This window comes from Capsicum annuum, chromosome 6 (genome assembly GCF_002878395.1).
Source record: "Capsicum annuum cultivar UCD-10X-F1 chromosome 6, UCD10Xv1.1, whole genome shotgun sequence".
Classification (NCBI taxonomy): Eukaryota; Viridiplantae; Streptophyta; class Magnoliopsida; order Solanales; family Solanaceae; genus Capsicum; species Capsicum annuum.
The window spans coordinates 37,652,800-37,673,231 of record NC_061116.1 but is presented as its reverse complement, the minus strand read 5'-3'; the positions used below and the strand labels follow the sequence as shown (position 1 = coordinate 37,673,231).

At 34.6% G+C, this 20,432-nt stretch overlaps 1 pseudogene; it reads right to left on the bottom strand.

Annotated features, from left to right (window-relative positions):
• Positions 1-20,432, bottom strand: part of LOC107874381 — a 64,653-nt pseudogene that overhangs the window by 34,545 nt on the left and 9,676 nt on the right.

Sequence of the window (20,432 nt, the reverse complement as noted above, 5' to 3'; positions counted from 1 at the left end):
GAAAGATTTGTTGTGTTCCCCTAATTTTGTTCTAGTGAAAAGTCGTAAGAACAATAGCAGGTTTTTAAGGTTAGTTGCTACACTTGGCTAAGATTACTTGTCACCTTAAACTTTGTGATAAATATGCATGATCATTAACATGTTGAGGGTTATCTCATTATTTCTCCTCCGCCTTAACTGTGCATGTTTAATTAGTTGGTCTATTTAGATAAATAATATGTTTCTTCCTTGCTTTACTTTCCTCTAAGAACTTAGTTAGATTTACATAAATGTTTTTGTTGTTGTTCGGTTCATTTTATTGCTGAACTCCAAGGAATTGATGGTTCTTTGTTCTTTATACAAAATATGTATAATTACTCAAAGTTCAAAACGATAATAGTAGGCTTCTATCCTCATATTTTAAATGTTATGTATATAAGGACATGATTTTGCCATATAGTCTGAAAGGTTGGCTTTATTATGCTTTTCTTTGTCTAAATATTATGCCTTTCTACATGGATTAACTCTGTTGATTTCATTTTCTTTTTCATCTATATGTACATTAATAGTAGAACTATCTATCTTTCATGAAATTCTAAATATATTTACAATCACGATTATGCTAAGTTTTGGGGGTTGATTTAACCGTTAAAATTAACATCAGTCCTCTTGACATGTTATTGATTTTTCATTTTTTTTTATTCCATGAAATCCCTCAACGAATCCCTCGAACTCTTATTTCCCGCATTTCATCGGATTAAACCTAAATTTTATTGAGTCAAGACCCATGTCAATTCCAAAAAGAAACTGCTATGCAAGAAACAAAGGATGGTATATGCTGATATATATCTGTATACAGTGAATATACCCCGGGAATCAGCAATTGTGCATTTTGTGTTATGTATAGAGGTCATCGCGGTCCCTATTTATCAATTCTAAATAAAGTATTGAAAATACAACAGTTTATCGATACGTTAGGCATTCGATGACTGTTTGTATTTTCAAACCCAAGTTTTCCACATGAAAACCTGGTCAAAGCCCACTCTAGACACCTCGGATAGAGAAAAAACCAAAACCCTCTTTTTAAGCATGAGCCTAGAATGACCCAATACTTGTGGGGTATTGGGGCCATTAGAAAACCTACCCTGTATCTTTTGACCATGAGTCAATCACAAAAAAATCATACTTATGTGTTGAAGGAGTATATGTTAATTAATTTAATCCATTATCCTTTAGGGTAGGGGGAAGACTTACTTAGTTTGTTTCTATATAGGAATGGCTCAACTGGTTCCTTGCAGACGACTCAAAATGCTTACCAAATTCGTTGACTGACTTAAAGTTTTGTGGATCCACACTCATGCGGAAGATAGAGAGATTATTAGGCCACATATCGGGAACCCAAGATATTGCATATGTCAAGAGGTGGACAAATCTAACCGGGTGAAGGCTGACGAGGGAACATCTAGACACTAGTGTTTTCCAATTTTATCCCCTGTGTGGGACCTCATTCTTTTGCTCATGTTATTTCCTATTTCCCCAAAGAATATATTTATTTTTATACAACTTTATAGGATTTTATGTCTTTTTTCTATATCTATGGAGATTTTCGGGGATAATTGATTAGTTTTCATATACTTTATGGGGAACCTAATTAAGACACGATTATAATTCTATTATTGTGTAATTAATGTTTTATGTGATATAAAGTTTTTAAGTGCTTATGTGCATTGTTTGAATGAAATATGAATTGATCTACTCTTTAACGAAGTTTTAGAAACCCTCTAGGCAAAAAATAAACGCCCGCTATTCAAAGTCCGCCAAAAATATTTTGGGTCTTCAAGTCTCCCAGAAAAGTCCTTAACTATTCTTCATTAACTTTCCTATTAAATAATTCCTATTCTGTCAGAAAAATCGATCATGGACTCAAGAACCATTCAAATGAAAATACGAATAGTAGAGTTAGTCCAAATGAAGGAAATGCTAAAGACAAAAATTGCTAATGTCAAACAACTGATCTCGTAAGAAAAACAAATTTGAGCATAAAATTGAAGATACGGCTGAAGGATATGACAAAGAAGGCCTGGGATAAGCCTCACCTTCAAATACAGGGGAAGGGGCGAATTGAAATTCCCACCATTCTACCCATAAAAGATTAAGATATGGAAGAAGCTAAATGAAGCAGAAATGCCTGCACATATCTGGATTTAGTAATTAGTCTTGTCTTTTCTATTGTCATTTTTCTTCGATATTTCCCTGATGTAATGAACTCTAATGAGATTCCAATGAAATGAAGTTTTGTCCTTGCTAATTTGAAATACGTATGGCCTGATTTATCCTTTATGAGATACGTAGGCAGCCTTTTTGGTATTTTCTCTACCCTTTAAAATCGTTATATCCCATTTATATCAAGAAAAGTCACATGAATTCAAAACCAGCAGATAAAGACGTCGAAATATTTAGACTTGACAAACTTCCTATTAAAGACCTTTTTATCTATAAACAACAGAAAAAGTCTTGTTCGTTAATTACTTTTGAGTTGATACCCACCCATGGATCAATTTACATAAGATGAAAACAACACTACATATTTACCTTATGCCAGATATCTTGCACTACTTGCCACTAATACGATCTAACATATTTGCCTTTGGAGTTGTTTTTACTTTATCAAGTAACCAAATAAGTAGAAATTTATCTGTCTTAATGAAAAGTTAGCTAAACATCAATACTTTCAAAGCAAATAAAAATTTCTTCCTTGACCATCACTTAGTTGCTGAAGAGGAAAGAATGACCGCTAGTAGTGATAAAAAAATAAAGAAATTACCTTTGCTATACTAGTCATTTCCTATATCTGTAAAGCCTACAAGTGATGATCTCTAGGATAAAATAAAAAACTTATTTGAGGAGTGTGATGTTATTATAGAGATTTCCCTAAAAAGGTTGAAGATCAAGAAAGATAAATTAGGGGAGATGCTGTCGAACTGGACATTCACTCCAATCATAACTCCTCGGTTGATCTGGTAGATAAAAGGATGAAAATTAACTTTTGCAAAATCGGTGGTAGCCTGAATGAGGCCTGAAACCCACTCTTTAAGTTTTATTTATCTTATTTTCATTTTTTAGGCTTTTCAAAAGGCTTAGACCCGCACTAGTGTAGATCATAGCCAACGTGTGCAATTTTTTTAAAAAATCAATAAAAGCCTCCTTTATTGCAAAAATATTTGTCATCCATTTTTTGTTGGATTATCTGAACAATATAATCTAACTTATTTTAGTTATAATTTCAGTAATAATAATTTAAAACCTACCAATGTCATGTCATGTCAAGAGCTAAATAAACTAATCAAAGCAAATGATAATGAATGGGAAGACTATGATGAAGAAACAATAACCCCATACCAATTAATGAAGGAACTAAAAGATTTTAAAGATTGGGAAAAACTCAACCTAGAGGAGACTGGGGTAGTTAATCTAGGTGATGACGGCAAAATCGAAGAAACCAGAATTAGCACTCATCTTACAAAAGCACAAAAAGAGAATTCATCGGGTTATTTACAGAATACATTGATATATTTGCTTGGTCCTATGGTGAATGCCAGGATTGAGTACACATATCACATCGCACAAGTTGCCAATTGATTTAGGGTTCAATCCTGTGAAGAAAAATTTGCAAAAATTTAAGCTAAATCTGAGTATGAAAATCAAGGAAGAAGTCACTAAGCAAATCCAAGTCAATATGGTTGAATTCACAAAATATCCAACATTTCTATCCAATATTATTCCAGTACCAAAGAAGGATGGAAAGGTCAGAATTTGTGTCGATTATAGAGACTTGAATAAAGTTAGTCCTAAAGATAACTTTTCATTCCCCAACATCCACATTCTCATTAATAATTATGCGAGGCATGAAATATAGTCATTCACGGATTGTTTTGTGGGGTATCATCCAAATAATAATGGACGAAGAAGATGCAAAGAAGATGGTTTTCATCACACCTTAGGGATTTTATCACTATAGGGTGATTCCCTTTGGTCTCAGAATATTGGTGCTACGTATATGAGAGCCATGATAACCATATTTTTTGATATGATCCATAAAGAGATTAAAAATACGTGGATAATGTGACCATCAAATCTCACAAGAGTTTGGACTACTTGGACCATTTAGGAAAGTTTTTTAATTGATTTTGAAAGTACAATTTGAAGCTGAGTCCTGCCAAATATGCTTTTGGGGTACCAATTGTGAAGCTGTTGGGTTTTATAGTTAGTTGAAGGGTCAGTGAGCTCAACCCCTCAAAAATTAAGGCGATCCAAGAACTACCTCCTCCCAAGACAAAGAAGGAAGTCATAAGTTTGTTAAAAAGATTGAATTACAACAACAGGTTCATAGCCCAGTCAATAGTTATTTGTGAACCAATCCTCAAGATGTTAAAGAAATCTACACCAAATTAATAGACTAGGGAATGTCGGAAAGCTTTTGACAAGATCAAGGATTATCTATCTAGTCCACTATTACTAGTTCCTCCAAGAAAAGAAAGTCCTCTTTTGTTGTATTTATCGATTCCAGACAATGCATTTGGATGTGTCTTAGGGAAACATGATAAAACTGGAAAGAAGAAAAGAGCAATATATTACTTTAGTAAGAAGTTTACTACACATAAGGCTCATTACACACTATTGGAAAGGACGTGTTGTGCATTGACCTGGGTGTCCCAGAAGCTGAGGCATTACCTAACATCATATACAACGTTTCTCATTTCCAGAATAAATCCTTTGAAAAACATATTACAAAAATCCATTCCCACAGGGAAATTGTCCAGATGGAAAATATTTGAGTGAGTTCGACCTGGTATACGTGTCTTAAAAAGCAATCAAAGGAAAAGCCCAAGCGGATCATATAGTAGAGAACCCAATTGATGAAGAATATGAGCCACTCCAAACTTATTTCCCAGATAAAGAGGTATTATTCATAGGAGAAGACATTACTGAAGCATACTTGGGTTGGATATTTTTCATTGATGGGGTGGTTAATACAAGGGTTCGGGAATCGGGGTGGTCTTAATATCAAAAATTGGTCAACATTATTCAATTACCGCCAAACTGTGCTTTCCATGCCCCAATAGTATGGTTGAATATGAGTCTTACATTCTCGATCTCAAGTTGGATATTGACATGAATGTTCAGGAGCTATTAGTCATTGGAGATTCAAATTTATTAGTTCACCAAGTTCGAGGTGAATGGTCTGTGAAGAACCCTAAAATCACGTCATATGTAGAATTGGTATAGGATTTGTGCAGGAGATTCAAGGAAGTGGAATTCAAGCATGTTCCAAGAATACAAAATGAGTTCGTCAATGTTTTGGTCACTATTTCTTCCATAATTCAACATCCAAATCAAAGTTACATTAATCCATTGGAAATAAGCTTAAAAGAGCAACCTGCACATTGTGCACAAGTTGAGGTAGAATCAAAAGAAAAGCCATGGTACTTCGATATGAAGAGGTGTTTAGAAGCTAGGACGTACCCCAAATATGCAATCGTCAATCAGAAGAAAATAATTCGCCGAATGGCCAAAAATTTATTTTTGAATAGGGAATTCCTTTATAGGAGGACCCTTAATTTGGGATTTCTATGATGTTTAGATTCCATTTAAGCTACAAAACTGCTTGAAGAAATTCATGACGGAATGTGTTGACATCATATGAATGGGTTCACTCTAGCCAAGAAGATTCTAAGAGCCGAATATTTTCGGATGACCATAGAAAGTGATTATAGAAAGTTTGTGCAAGAATGTCATAAGCGCTAGATACATGGAGATCTAATTCGGGTGCCCCTACATGAACATAATGTTATGAGCTCACCCTGGTTGTTTGTAGCTTGGGGCATGGATGTCATCATCCAGATTGAGCCACCAGCTTCTAATAGACACAGATTCATTTTAGTTGATATCGATTTATTTACCAAGTGAGTGGAAGCTGCCTCATTCAAAGCGGTAACCAAGAAGGTAGTAGCGGATTTTGTCAAGAACAACTTGATTTGTCGATTTGGGATACTCGAGTCAATCATCACAGACAATGGAGCAAACTTGAATAGTTATTTGATGAAAGAGATATATGAACAGACCAAGATCACTCATTGGAATTCAACCACATACCACCCTCAAATGAATGGAGCAGTAGAAGCTATAAACAAGAATATCAAAAGATCTTAAGAATGATGGTTGATAGTCATCGATCGTGGAACGACATGTTGACTTATGCCTTGCTGGGATATTGCACAATAGCTAAAACTTTAACTGGGCAACTCCTTATATGTTGGTCTATGGGACGAAAGCAGTAATACCCACTGAAGTCGAAATATCATCTGTAAGAATCATCCAAGAAGTAGGATTGAGTAATAAATAATGGGTCTACGCTTGCCATGAACAACTTATGATGATCGATGAAAAGAGGATTAGCGTTGTATGTCATGGCCAATTATATCAACAATGAATGATTTATGCTTTCAATGAAAGAGTAAGAGCTTGTATGTTTGAGATTGGACAATTGGTACAAAAATGCATATTTTCTCACCAAGATAAATACAAGGAGAAGTTCGCTCCAAATAGGCAAGTGCCATATATAGTCTACAGAGTGCTATCCTGAGGAGCCTTGATTTTGTCTGAGATGGATGGTCAAAGGTAGCCCAAGCCGATCAACTCTGATGCAGTAAAGAGATACTAAGTTTGATATGGTGTTTCTTTGTGCTTATTTTCTTGTAATTGCTTTCCTATTTGAATTGTTTTTATGCTTTGTAGTAGCTTTAAAATTTCCCATCCTTATGTATGAACTCGTTTGACCTGAATTTCCAAGAAGAGGATAGTAGGCAACCTATGTCGGCTTCGTTCAACCCCTTAGAAAACTATATTTCTATTCTCTTGAACTACATGTTGACCTAAATTCCTAAACATGGGATACGTAGATGGCATTTGTTTGCTTCGGTCACCTTTTTAGTTATATCTTTATTGTCTTTTAAGTTGTAGGAACTACATTTGACCTGATTCCTATTCAATGGGATATGTAGGCGCCACAATAGCTTGGACATATCACCCCAAAAAATAGAAACTGGGGCAGCATTTTTGAGAAGGAATCTCAAAAATTTAGAAAAAGAAGATCAACCTCTAGCAATCCAGATGAAAAATCACATGGGGATATAGTAAAAGTGAGTTTGAGGAAAATATCAGTAACTGGGGCAAAAATTTTGAGAAAGACCTCAAAATTTCTACCATACCGTACTAAAGAGTTCAAAGACATGACATAAAGATTTCGGCACCAAAAAAGCAAAGTCAACTTCATGGACCTTCTGCTACAAAGGCTCATCTCCAAACTTCTCATCCACAAATGAAAAGATTCCCAGAGCTCACTGACAGAATGACAGATTTGCCCCTGCCTCGAGCCAAAAGTGTTCATTAAAGCTAGTACATGACATGACTTAATTAACAGAAAACCCTCCCAATCTTATAAAAAGATTTTTGAAAATTCAACTACTTGTAAGAAATACTTACTTTAAATTAATATATGCTATTATTTTTCCTTACACCCACCAAATCAGGAAGTCAAAGAAAGAGCCTGGGGATGACAAACACCTAAAGATGATAAGATCCCAACAATGACAATGACAAGAGTTGAAGACCAATGAGGTCAATACAGATTAGTTTTACCAAAAACAAACAACTTTTCTATGGATGCAAGTTATCAGCCAACAAAAAAACAACAAAAGCACCAGTTATTCAGTATATTCCTTTAGTTTAAAGGAAGACAACAAAGCCAAATAACTGAAGGCCAAAAATAAAAGGCAAGAATGGTCAGGAAGCTAAAAATAGTTGAGTTTCTCAAAACTAACAAGTTTTCTGTGGTTATAGGTATCATTAGATGTGGAAAGTAAAATGATAACTTATGTAAAACCCCAAAAAATTAGAGATTATAAAGAACATGCAACGTTCAAAATGGTATATGCAGAAGGTCCAGTATGCTAATGGATGATCAATGTGATGTTTTCTACAATCGCTGCATGGATATTTGCATCATCCTTATATTCCTACTACATCATATCATGCCAAGAGGGCCATGCCATAAAGGTCATACCGAGAGGTCCATGCCATAAGGATCATTCTGATAGGGCCATGTCAAGAGGGTCATGCTAAAGGGGCCATGCCATGAGGGTCATGCCGAGAGGGCCATGCGGAAAAGGCCCTGCTAAAAGGGCCACGCCAAAAGGTCCATGCCAAAAGTTCCATACCAAAAAGGTTATTCCAAGAGGGCCATACCATAAAGGCCATATCGTAAGGGTCATGTCCTGAAGACCATATTGCCTTCTCCGACTAGTTTTGAAGAGATAGCAATCCAAGGGCATCTCCAAATTACATTTGATGCCTATGATTGATTCAATGTCTTCTATATTTGTTAAGCATACAAAGGAGAAAGAGTCCAGTGTTAAAGAATATTTTGAAGCACTTCCATGTATATCCATTAATCACATAAAGGAAAACGAGTATAGTGTTAAAGGATATTTTAAAGAATTTCCATATATATATATCCATTAATCACGTAAAGAAAAAAGAGTCTGGCGTTAAAGGATATTATGAAGCATTCATATCTAATCAAATCACGCAAAGGAAAAGAAAATTGGCATTGAGAAATATTCATCAGCTTCAAGTGAATTAATTAGCAAAGGTCTAATGGCATTCACCATCAGATCTCAAGAAATATATGGTTCAAAGGATGTCTATAAGTCGTTATTCGAAAATGTATGACGGACTATATTTTTCATAAGTTGACAATCCGAGGGTAATTTATGGGTCGCATTATTTGAGATAAAATAGTGTTCAAGATTATCTGTGAGTTAATAATCCATGGGTTATTCGTAAGTCACAACATCTTAACGAAATAGTGTGCAAGATTACCCAAAGATCGACAGTTTGAAGGTTATCCATAAGTCACAACTAAATCCTTATTAAAAAATGTGCAACATTATCAAATTGATAGGTCCAAGGGTTCTCTATAAGCCACATTATATCCAAGATCGATTATGTAAAGGAATACCCAAAGACTATCGATTTAAGGGATATCTATAAGTTATATTGTATCCAAGCTTGGATGATGTACAGGAATACCTGAGAGCTAGCAATTCGAAGGATATCTATAAGTCATCTCTTATCCAAGGTTGGATAATGTATAGGATTACCCAAAAGCTAGAAACTCAAAGGATATTTGTAAGTCACCTCATATTCAACATCAAATGATGCGCAAGATTGCCAAAAGTTGACAATTCAAGGGATATCTATAAGTCATATCGATACAAAAGATGTGCAAGACTTACCCGAGATCACATTTAAAAGATCATTATCGATAGCTGAAGATGTTATCGTTCCACATACGAGAAGCATTACAAGTGACCAAAAGGGTTGCCACATCAGCATAGGATTATGCGGTTGTAGGGACCGTTCTATACAAAGTATTGTCGGTTCTCAAGAGGACCACCCCACTTTGAAGAAATATTTTTCAGCCGTCAAAACAACTATTTTATCTAATGACCAAGACGGTTTTTGTGTCTATTATTGTAAAAACTATCGCCCTCTAAACAGGTACATAAGAGGACGACTTCACTATTCAGATAGCAACACATATAGAGGAATGGTAGAAAACTATATACCCCTTAGTGAATTATGTTTATCACTAACAATTTTTGTTTAAGACATTATTGAGAGCATCTGACAGGATGAAAATCTCAAACCAAAACCACAAGTACGGATTATTCCAAAAAGGATGCCGCATAACATGAAACTTTTTCTTAGCAGCGAACTAGGACACAGTCCGAAGAAGAATATCAAACTCTTTGGAACTGAGCTTAAAGGTAACTTCCACCACCATCAACCCACATCTCTATCAGAAGACATATTGGTGTTTTGGGATCTTGGTTTCAGTTTTGCTTTTGGAGTATTTCTAAACTCACGCTGAAAGTAACTTTTCTTTCCCTTCAAATCCGGGTGAGATACACCTAGATCTTGGGGAATTATGTCCATGTAGCTCATATTTACATGTTTTAGGGCCTCATATTTTGTACTTGAGATAATTACAATCCCCTAGTCCCTAAGTTAAATTTTTCGTCGCCCATCCTGAGCTAAAAGTTATCTTAGCATAAAAGACTACCTTTTTCACCGTTCGAGTCGAACTATAGGTAGTCTGATTCCATAAGTCTTAGGGATATGTAGGCTAATCTCCATGTGGAAAACTTGACTGCATTCCAATCTCCCCCCTCCCCCCCAATTCTCTTATTCCCTAGCCTTCTGATTTTGCAAAACATTCAAAAATTAAGATAGCTTGTGAATTCATTTGAAAATCATGCTTAAAATCAAGAGTTGTGAACTAAAAGCGACCTAAATTCTCATATAGTCTGAGATATGTAGGAAACCCGATACCAGGGCCCAGTAATAATTTTTTAAAATTTATGAGAAAATCAACCTCTTTCGAGAAATGAATTTGTGGTCAGACAAAATTAGAAATGTCAAACTACCTTTGCCCAGGGTTACTTGCATTCACCCTACCCAAAGGGAGGGGTAGTTGTTGACACCTAATTTTTTCCCTCCACGACTAAGTTTCATTCTGAGTTTCTTCGGTTTTCAATAAAATTACAACATTTATTTTATCCGAATAAAAATATTTTCAAAATACATATCAAGATAATTTTGTCATTTTAAGCATAAATTATATCTTTCATATTCATCCATCTAAAATAGTACAATTATGAAAATTAAATTTTAATCGAGGATTATCTCGAAATCAATTCAAATGGGCAAAATCTTGATTAAAATATGATTGTTCTCAAAAATAATTTATTTTAAAAAATATTTATTTGATTTTGTTAAATCGAGAAGTTCCTGATTAAACTGGATGATAATTCATGTTAGAGTTTATTTTAATTTTAGCTAATTTATTAATTTGATCATAATTAAAATTAATTTGACCATAATTGAAATGCAATTGACCAACTGATTTTCAGTATGATTTAAATTTAATAAAAGTGATTAAAATTATAAATTTGGGTTATTTATCAAATAACCTAGCCCTAAACCCAACTCCCTTAACCCATCAGCCCAATAGCAACCAAGCCCAATCAGACCGACCTGGTCCAGCCCAATCTCCATTTCCCCTTTAACCTTTCTCCTCAGCTCCTAAAACATGACAAACAGCAAACAATGACAACACATAACACCAACAACGTACAAATAGTAGTGGCATCAACAGTAGAAACCTAGCAGTCCCTTTTTACCAATTTACGCTTTCGCACAGCTAAGAATGGCTAGAAATTCATCAACCATTTTTGTTTTTCAGACCATGCTCGCCCCTTTTTGGCAAAAAGCCAATGGATACCATTAATGGTTTTATCCCACAGTGGATTTCAAAAATTATTGGGAAGATCAACTCAAAATTCGAATTTGAAATCTGAAACCCTAAATTTTCTTCCCTAATTTCTCCTGTAAATAAGTAGCGAGAGATAGAGAGAAAGGGGAGAATTATTAGGAGGAAATTTTGGGTCTTGGGAGGTGCGTGATTCTAACCTTACGCAACCAAAATCCTAGAAGAAACAGACTTAGAAACTCGATTTAGATGAAAAAAGAAACTCTGAAGGGTTGGAATTTAAACTCCAGTAGTGAAGTCCAACATCAAGGCTCGTTGTCCTAAGTTTGTTGCTCCAAAAAGGTAATGTTCCTCTTAATTTGTCCTAATTCAGTGTGTATTTAATATCTATTTTACAACTTTAAGTGAAATTTTGTGTTCCTAGAATAGCTTCATAATGTTCTATGTTCATGTAGAAAATTGTCAATCTCCTTATTCATTATGTGTAGACTATGATCCAACAAAGGATGAAAGCTCAAATATTTATGTTGGAAAAAATATGTGTTTGTTTCTTATGAAAATCTTAATCAGATAATCCAAAAGTTTTTTCTTGTTATAGTGTGAAGAAGGGATTTTTTTGTATTCAAACAACACAACAACAACAACAACAAACCCAGTGTATTCCTACACAGTGGGGTCTGGGGAGGGTAAGATGTACTCAGTCCATACCACTACCTCCGGAGAAGTAGAAAGGTTGTTTTCGATAGTCCCTCGGCTCAAGACAAGGAAAATAAATAAATCCGTAATAAAGCATGGGACAAGATGACAAGACATAAATACGCCACCCCCAAGAAAAAATAAACAAGGAATATTAAAGAAATTCGTAATAAAGCCTGCAACAAGTTGGCCTAACAAGAATAATACACCTACCAAGTAATGCCCTACCCCAACGACCCAAACTGGCACTAGCCTTCTATCCTAATCCATGTCCTCCAGATCTTTCTATCTAGGTCATGTCTTCAGTGAGCTCTAACTGCTCCATGTCCCTCCTGATTACCTCTCTCCAATATTTCTTTGATCTACCCCTACCCCGCATGAGACCATCCAACGCTAGCCTCTCACACCTATGAACTGGGGCATTCATCTCTTCTCATCACGTGACCGAACCATCTCAATCGGATTTTTCGCATCTTGTCCTCCACCTAAAACATGACTATGTTTTTATCTCTTTAAATGTTTAAGTCAGCTTCTTGTTTTTTCCCTTTTTTTATTCTATTTTGGAATAAAATAATTTTTGTCTTGGCTAGCTTTTGATAACTTGACTATGTTTTTTTCCCTTTTAAATGTTTAAGTCAGGTTCTTGTTTTTTCCTTTTTTTTTGTTCTATTTTGAAATAAAATAATTTTTGTCTTGACTAGCTGTTGAATATATATATGATTTTATTCAAATATTTTAAATGGATTAAGCTATAAGATTTGTTGCATTCCTCTAATTCTGTTCTAGTGAAAAGTCGTAAGAACAGTAGCAGGTTCTTAAGGTTAGTTGCTACACTTGGTTAAGAGTCCTTATCACCTCCAATTTTCTGATAAATATGTGTGATCATTGACATGTTGAGCATTATCTCATTATTTTTCCTCTACCTAAATCACGTAAGTTTGATTAGTTGGTCTATTTTGATAAATAATATGTTTCTTCATTGCTTTACTTTCCTCTAAAAACTTAGTTAGATTTACATAAACATTTTTGTTGTTATTTGGTTTATTTTATTGTTGGACTCCAAGGAATTGATGGTTCTTTGTTCTTTATATAAAATATGTATAATTATTCAAAGTTCAAAATGTTAACAGTGGACTTCTATCCTCATACTTTAAATATTGTGTATATAAGGAAATGTTTTTGTCATATAGCCTGAGAGGTTTGTTTCATTATTCTTTTCTTTGTCTGAATATTGTGCCTTTCTACATGGATTAACTCTGTTGGTTTCATTTTCTTTTTTGTTTGTGCGCACATTAATAGTAGAACTATCTATCTTTCATGAAATTCTAAATGTATTTGCTATCTCGATTAAGCTAAGTTTTGGATGTTGATTTAACCATTAAAATTAACATCAGTCCTCTTAAAATGTTATTAATTCTTTATCTTCTTTTATTGCATGAACTCCCTCATCGAGTTTGTCGGACTCTCATTTCCCGTATTTTATCAGGTTAAACCCAACTTTCATCGAGTCAAGACCCATGTCAAGTCCAAAAAGAGGCTGATATGCAAGAAACAAAGCCTTGTGTATGTTGATATACATCTATATATAGTGAATATACCCTGGGAATTAGTAGTTGTGCATTTTTATGTTGTGTATAGCAAAAACGGAAGCAAAATAAGCAGGTTTCACACTAATATACAGTGTGTACGTGGACATATACAAAAAAATACAAAGGAGGAAAGGTTGTGAAATATAGCTGATATACGGGGATGAAAATGGACCCAAAATCTATAAAATTTGAAGCCCAAAACTGGGCAGCTTATTGATGGGCCAAAAAAGGGGCCCAACTCCAACTCTTTATCCTTTATTCTCTTGTAATTTACTACTATAATTTATTCTGGTTTATTTATATTAACATTAACTTTAATTAATTAATCTAGTAGTTTCTTGTGTTGTTGTCATTCTACTCTATCTTGATTTTCCTTCTTAATCTATAATTTTTCTCACCTAATTCATCTTGTTTAAAATAGATTAAATTGGTTCCTTCATTTTTTCTCCTCAAAACAAGTTCATATGACTAATAGTTTATTTAGATTGAAGTAATTTTCTTCAAACCTAAGAAATTAAGCTTTTTTTTTAAACTAACTTTCTATAATTAGTGAAGTACTTGGTCTAATTCAAGTAGAATATTTCTAGTTTGAATAAAGAGATGTCATTTTAAATATGTAAATAAATAATTTTAATATCTTTATAAATCAACCATTTTGCAAAGTTAAACCACTCTTTTTAAGTTAGTCAAACAAATAATTTTTTAGTGAACCATTTTGAAAACGGACGCTCCTAAGTACCTTAAAAATCTTCTTAGAACGTTAATTAAATTCATACTCAATTTCTCTTATTTTAAAGATTTATTTTTATTTTGGAGTCTTTGAAATTCATTTAAATTTTTTCTTGATATTTTCTATAAAAATCAAGTGCAAACTCTATAATTTTCTTACAATTATTTCAAAATTTTTCTGAAGTTTTTTCGAAGTATTTTTAAAAAGGTCAAAATTATTTTCTTTTAAATAAAATTCAAAAAAGGATAAAACAATGTGTACCCTAACTTTACCTTTTATCGAAGAATAAGGTCTAATTGTCAAAGGAGAATGAGGAATATCAAAGGAAGAGATGAAAGGAATAATAGCATTGCATTTGCGCACAATAATTCTCCTCATCTTCGATTGCGGCTTAGTGGAAAGCTTTATCAATGAACTTAGGTGCCCTAATATTTGTCGAAAAATTGTTACCAACGATGAGTGTTAGCTGAGACCAAGCAGAAGTTGGAATTGGAGTTTGACGTTCGAGTTGAAGTTGTGTTTGATTTTTTTTTCTCTTTAATTTTTTTTTTAGATTTTTGAAAAAAAATATATAATTTTATATCCTTAATTTTTTAAAACTATTAAAATCATCCAACTTAACTAATTTATCTATAAGATATAGTCAAATGTAAGAGGAGATAATAATATTGCCTTCGTTGTTGGTATTACATAAAGAATCACAAGAATGAACGGATTAAGGTTTCATTGTATAATGAAGAGATTTTGAGGAAGAAGAAAAAATTGAAGTTGCCTTCAATTTTGAGGTCCTTTATCAATAAAAGTAGGGAAATGGGCAATTTGGTAGTTAGGCATTTAACTTCGATTGTTGGTTGAAATTAATAGAGTATTTTTTATAAAAAATAAAATAAAATAGGATCATGTGTAACAATACATAAAGATGAAAATAAAGTGAAAACAAGTAAACCAAAAACAATTTGCAATTGAATTTGGAATTTTCATTGCCGAACACCCCAATTTTCACTGAAGTGAAATAATTTTTCGAAAAAAAGTAAAAAAAAAATTATGGCCAAACGGGTCCTAACTTGTCAGTTTGTGATAAAAGTCAACATGGAAAAAGGCCAAAACTACTACAACTATCCGAAATGGAACAAAAATATCTTCGTTTATTTTTTACTCAAAATACCCTTTAATTTATTTTTTGGCTCAAAAAATATCTCTCACTTTAACAGAGTGTCACCAAGCACATCACGTGAAAAAAATTATCACATGTCCATTTCACGTCAGCATTTCATTTACGAAAATGGGCCAAAATTATAATGGAGCAAAAAATATTCTTCTATTTATTTTTTGGCTCAAAAATAATTCTATGTTGTTTTTTTGACTTACGAATACCCTTCTTTAATAGAGTGTCACCTAGCACACAATGTGAAAATAACCACATGGTCAGTCCATATCAACATCCCATTTAATACTCAGTCAACCCACTTAATCATCCAACTTAATATCCCATTTAATATTTGTACCCGATCCGTCTTCAAAAAAATTGACCCTTCATTCACTTAAACTATCTAAAAAAAATCGATGCAGACTAGAAATCTTGAGGAAACAAAAATCTCTTAGTATATAGGTTGAACTCTTCCACATTTCTGCTCTTCATTTCTCAACTCAAGGCCTCCATTTGGACCATACCCAAGTCCACAGTTGTCCATACAAAGCCTCTAGACCAACCAAAGAGTACTTAGTCGGGACATGCCCCCGACCATAGCCAAAAATCAAAGTCTATGAAAGACAAGAAATATGAAAAGTAAACCGTGACATGAAATAGATGCCTTTCGAACTAAGGAAGCTCACCACTTCAATTCAACATCGACTGTACCCAAATCCAATCACTAAGCAAGAGGAGTAGAATGGTCGGTTCCTGCATAGCTTGGGTATACAGCCGCTAATAGACGGGTTAGTGGGTGAACACTAGCATGCACTCAGGATAGGAATAAAATAATGTCATTTACAAAGTCAAATAAAACCATCCATAATGCATACAATCATACATATATATATATATATAATCATGTCGAAAAAAAGGACCGGGTTTAGCATGTCTTTACCTACTGGTACCCCAACCTTGCCAAGACCTTACCTACTGGTTTCCATACGACTTACCCTCCCTAACTCGTACCTCTCAACCGTGTGGTGGATAGATTACACTAGACAACTCAAGTATGCATCGTACGACTTGTCCTATGCCATTCGTATTGAAAACAAAGAAGTATTAAAGAACACACACCCTATGCATAAATTTTTTAAACAAAGGAATAACATGGATCCTTGGACTTCATGTCCACTTCCGCATCCTAAATGGCTTCCTCAGGCTTTTAGTTCCACCATAGAACCTTTACTGAATCCATACCTTTCATTCAAAATGGGTGAACTTATCGATCCAAGATTCTCTCTAGAGAATATGGAATTTGAGATACCAGTACCACCCAATGGAACCAACTACACCTTGCCCCAACACAAACACATAGGATACCAAATTAATGGAACCTACGCTAAAAAGCAAATCTAATCCAACTTAGAAATTACTGAGACACATCACTACAAGAGCTTGAGTCTAACTATACACCACCAATTCCATGGTCAAGCCTATCCAAAACACAAAGGAGATAACTTAAGCCACTGAGCTATACTCCTTACATCTATCCCAAAACACTGCTCCACCTCTATCACTATTATAACATGGAAACCATAAGTAAAGGACATGGACCAACCATATTTAACAATCGTAACAAAAAACCCAACCTATGAAATCCATGCAACTACTATGCTAGGAAGACAATTCATAAGACCATGCCTTACCAAACCTCTTTAGTACCTAAAATAAGCATAGGTATATCTACCAATCACAACAATCAAGCCTACCGCTTACATATCCGCGGTATGATCTATCCATCAAAGATCTAACATCATTTAATATTTCACAATGGATTTTCACCACCTATTCCTTTCCTAACCATTTATCATGACAACCTTACCTCACCTCTAAACCTTAACTCTAGTAGCCATCTTAAACTCTCTCCTACTTAGGGACTTTTATATTCCCATTTGCAAAATGTTACCATTCTCTCCAAGCCACTACCATCCTAACATAAAGATAGTCATTAAGGAACTTAAGTACAAGAATTATCCATGCCTCCCAAGGCAAGACCTCGAAATAAGACATGACACCAAATGCACGAAGTACTTCATAACAACCACCTACACCATAATAGAGAATCATCCTGACAAAACCATACCACAAAAAGAGTCCTTTGAAATAGACACCAAAAGAAACACAACCACTTATACCATAAATAATACAATGTAGAGTCAAGACTTATATCTAGGGAATAAGGTAAATGCAAGATGTGAACCTTAATCATAAGTGTTATAAGAATGCCTACAACACTAGTAGAGTACTTCTCTTAACTGATAGAAGAGAATCACCAGAATATGCAACCTGACCTTCTCTTGAAGTCCACCATTAAAGAAAGTTTTAGACTAACCATCAACCTTCACCCTATTACACCTACAAGTATAATACTCTGCTCTAATGGATGTCACCGAAGACGTCCACCAAAGATGTTTGGTTCTTATATACCCAAAACTTTATTCAACCAAATGCTATCTAGAACCCAACATAGACATGCAAAAACCATTAGACCAAATTAACTCCAAGGTTTCCAATTAAATAAAAATCATTCAAAATCAAACTAAGGCCACCAAGGCCTTTCAAAAATCATTTGAGTCCAACCAAAACTAATTCATGTTTCCTTAATCCTTTAAGCAATGCAAAGATTTAAGAATAGTTAAATCATATGATAAAATCATCTTTATTGGAAATTTCATAAGCAATTTGAGGATATATAAGTTCTAAAACAAAAACCAAGTAATTAGGGAAACCATAGTGCCCCGAAATCCATTTGTCATTTTCATGCATCCCACAATATTCAAAATATTTATAAAACATGAATATTGCATCATAATCCATGGAAAATCAATTACATAAGTAATCATGTCAAAGCACTCCAATTGTACCAAAACCCCTTTTTAAAACTATGAATTTAGAAATTGATTTCATGCCAATAGTAAATTACAAGCATAGGGACAAAGATACATACAAGATCCATGATCCAACCTATCCAATGACTAGACCCCTACCCCCCAAATCTCTAAGTTCAACCTAAACTCCTGGCCTATATGGCATAACTTTTCCACTATTGTATTCCTCAAGTCACCAACCTCATCCAACCCACTAATTTACCTTAAAAATTTTGCATTACTATCCCAGCCTAACATACTCTCTTTAACAAGATCAAGCATCTATATTCAAGCCTAGGATCTACCAACCACCATGTATGACTAGCAAAGTACCCTCATATCAAATGAAATATACCTATAAAGTCCACCCCACAAGGAGAACACTCCCAATTCCTTAGTCACCACTGGGAAAACCATTTCCCTTAACCATACAAGAGTGAAAACATCCCACAGAGAAATATTAAGGCGGATGAAATCTTAATCTAAGAGATCCCTTAGTACCTCCTTAGGCTCTTTTAACTCTACTGGAACCATTCTATAAAGAAAAAATAGAAATTGGACAAATGTCCTAAACAAAACCAATCCCAAAATAACCCATTAGAAAGACACCATGAGTGTCGTTAAGGAAAACCTTAAAAGATTAATTTGTCACCGAAACCAAAACAAAGAAGGACCTTTGAAGTTAGGATCTTTAACCCGAACCAAGCAATTAAGACACCCATTTTTTAAAAGCGATCTTCGAGTTTTAAGACATGATATAACCTTTCCCTTAATAGCTAAGGAACGAAACCATCCTCCCAATCTACAACCAACTTACTATGAAGCCTAAAGATAATTCTTACGGATTTCAAAAAATCTAATAATGAATAGCATGAGTATAACCAATCCATTTCCCCGAATAACATCTAGATCCATCACATTTGAGTCAAACAAATACATCAACACCCCTTTACTACCAGTAGATACCATACATACCTATAGTCTCTTTTGGCAATTCCAGAATCACCTACCGGGGTGTAATCAGAAAAAAAAAGAATCTAAAACAACCTTAGAGCCATAACCAAAATGCAAAACCACAGGTAGGGTCACGAGAGAGAGAGAGGACCCTAAACCAAATAACCTATACACACCATAAAGAAAAGATTTTTCAACACATCAGTGTCGGCATCAAAAGATGCCTCAAACTTTTGAGGGATAGTAAGGGCATTGAGACGATCCCGATAAATACCAAAATCTAAAGTAGCAGCCCTTAGTGCCAGCCCTTAGTTCAGAGAACCGAGACCACCTTACCTTACCTATTTCCAACCTTACCTCATTCCTCCCCGTACCAATAGGACTGGACTGGCGTGACAGAGTTTCCACTATCTGGGTCCATAGATTAATAGAATATCGAAACTTAACATTGGTAACCTCTCCTTGAGATAACCAAGAATGAGTTCCTCCTCCCAAGATAGGGTCAGTGGAGACCGATGGGACTCCACAAGGAAAACTAGAAGTTGCAAACCGTGACCAGGTTTGTGCCTCATGAGTTAAACTAGATCCATCTATGTTGTCATAGAGTGGGACAGGTGAGTTTCCAAGAACCTTTAGATCATTAAGGAGGTATAATTCGAAGAGTAAACCAAAGGATATTCATATAAGATTTCAATAACTTAGACTTCATGGCCCAAAAGTAGAATAACCAAGAAAGTGAAACATTCCTAAATGCATCATAGCCTCTTGATTATAGGTGTGGTGCACGGCACACCTATAAGAAAGACACTAATCGACACGACTTTGTGGATACCCCAGAACACCAAAACATAAAGCTTTGATACCAACTTGGCATAACCCAAACCAGGGCCTTCTCATAATGGACAATCCCAAGCCTAGCCAGGACCGGGAATCGCCCTTCTTACCTAACCCAATCACCAAATACATACCTTGAGTCGAATGAAGTCCAAACATAGGACAAGATAGTGTATTCATCTATTTGGTGACTCTG